Source organism: Heterocephalus glaber, unplaced genomic scaffold, assembly GCF_053883595.1.
Source record: "Heterocephalus glaber isolate CG9 unplaced genomic scaffold, H.glaber_assembly_v1.0 deba00001586, whole genome shotgun sequence".
Taxonomy (NCBI): Eukaryota; Metazoa; Chordata; class Mammalia; order Rodentia; family Bathyergidae; genus Heterocephalus; species Heterocephalus glaber.
In genome coordinates this window covers 310,952-313,395 of record NW_028258364.1, presented here as the reverse complement: position 1 = coordinate 313,395, position 2,444 = coordinate 310,952, and the positions used below count along the sequence as shown (strand labels likewise).

General features: G+C 41.4%; 1 pseudogene; it reads left to right on the top strand.

Moving 5' to 3' along the window:
• Positions 1 to 817: 817 nt before the first annotated feature.
• On the top strand, positions 818 to 2,438 carry LOC101726193 (parafibromin pseudogene; annotated as a pseudogene).
• The last annotated feature ends 6 nt before the right edge of the window (positions 2,439 to 2,444 follow it).

Sequence of the window (2,444 nt, the reverse complement as noted above, 5' to 3'; positions counted from 1 at the left end):
CAGTAGATGAGAGGACTCTGTTGTATTAATAATTTAGGTTAAGCATTTAAGAAACATTGAAGTATTCAAGATCACCAGAAGGACAATCTACCTGGAGTACATGAATAATCATAAAGGAAACATTTATATACATGTTTTTATATTACATATTTTTAAAATTTTTATTCTTCATAAATTTGTTAGAGCAGATCCTGACTCTTCTTCTAGGCTATTGCTACACCTTTATAGATATATTGATATTGACAAATCCATGTATAATTTTTAATTTAATAACTTTAATCCTTCTATCATCATCCAATTTTCTCTTTTCTTTCTAGGATAACTTACTGTGCAGGATATGAACCTTAGAAAAAGACCTTGTTACTTAATATGACAAATCCTTTAACTTTAAATCATTCACAAATGAAGTATTTCCCCTATTTTATGAATGAGGAAGATTTTAGCTACAAGAAAGAGAAAACCCATATCTAACTATCAGAAACATTTGGGCACTTATTATTTCATATAAGAAATTTTAAAATTAGGCTGGTTAGCTCCAAGGCTGTTTAATTCAATGCCTTAAAAACATGAAGAACTAAGAGTCTTTCTTTTTTGTTTTTGTAGTTGATAAATACTGGGTACTAGTTAAACAAATGTTTTTATTCTTTGAAAATTCTTTGAGCTAGAGACTTTGATTTATGTGCTATTCTGTATTAAAATATAAGGCACTTCGACTGCTCCTGCTGCTGTCGTAGGCGAGGACAGAACGGCTGTTAGTGGTGCGGCTGTTGGTTCGCGGAGGCGGCGGCTGCAGCGGCGGAGGAGGAGGAGGAAGAGGGCGAGGCGACGGGGCCAGAAGGAGGCAGGCACGGCGGCGGCGCCCGGGGCCGGCGGCGGCGAGGGGGGAGAAGATGGCGGACGTGCCCAGCGTCCTGCGACAGTACAACATCCAGAAGAAGGAGATTGTGGTGAAGGGAGACGAAGTGATCTTCGAGGAGTTCTCCTGGCCCAAGAATGTGAAGACCAACTATGTAGTTTGGGGAACTGGAAAGGAAGGGCAGCCCAGAGAGTACTACACATTGGGTTCCATCTTATTTCTGTTTAATAATGTGCACCTTTCTCATCCTGTTTATGTCCGACGGGCAGCTACTGAAAATATTATCATGGTCGACCGGAAAGACCTACTAGGATATCTCAACGGTGAAGCCTCAACATTGGCAAGTATAGACAGAAGTGCCCCCCTAGAAATAGGTCTTCAGTGATCTACTCAAGTCAAGCGAGCTGCAGACGAAGTTTTAGCAGAAGCTAAGAAACCACGTATTGAGGATGAAGAGTGTGTGCTCCTTGATAGAGAGAGATTGGCTGCTCGACTGGAGGGTCATAAAGAAGGGACTGTACAGACTGAACAGATTAGGTCTTTGTCCGAAGCTATGTCAGTGGAAAAAATTGCTGAAATCAAAGCCAAAATTATGGCTAAGAAAAGATCTACTATCAAGACTGATTTAGATGATGATATAACTGCCCTTAAACAGAGGAGTTTTGTAGATGCTGAGGTAGATGTGACCCGAGACATTGTCAGCTGAGAGAGAGTGTGGAGGACGCGAACAACTATCTTACAGAGCACAGGAAAGAATTTTTCCAAGAATATTTTTGCAACTCTTCAGTCTGTAAAAGCTAGAGAAGAAGGGCGTGCACCTGAACAGCGACCAGCTCCAAACGCAGCACCTGTGGACCCCACATTGCGTACTAAACAGCCCATTCCAGCTGCCTACAACAGATGTGACCAGGAAAGATTCAAAGGAAAAGAAGAGACGGAAGGCTTTAAAATTGATACTATTGGGACTTACCATGGTATGACACTGAAATCTGTAATGGAGGGTGCATCTGCCTGTAAGACTCAGACTCCTGCAGCACAACTGGTACCAAGACCAGTTTCTCAAGCAAGACCTCCCCCAAATCAGAAGAAAGGATCACGCACACCCATTATCATAATTCCTGCAGCTACCACCTCTTTAAAAACTATGCTTAATGCAAAAGACCTTCTACAGTATCTGAAATTTGTCCCATCAGATGAAAAACAGAAACAAGGCTGTCAGCGAGAAAATGAAACTCTGATACAGAGAAGAAAAGATCAGATGCAACCAAGAGGCACTGCAATTAGTGTTACCGTACCTTACAGAGTAGTAGACCAGCCCCTTAAACTTATGCCTCAAGACTGGGACAGAGTTGTAGCAGTTTTTGTGCAGGGTCCTGCTTGGCAGTTCAAAGGCTGGCCATGGCTTTTGCCTGATGGATCACCAGTTGACATATTTGCTAAAATTAAAGCCTTCCATCTCAAGTATGATGAAGTTCATCTAGATCCAAATATTCAGAAATGGGATGTAACAGTATTAGAACTCAACTATCACAAACGTCATTTGGATAGACCAGTTTTCTTATGGTTCTGGGAAACATTGGATAAATAC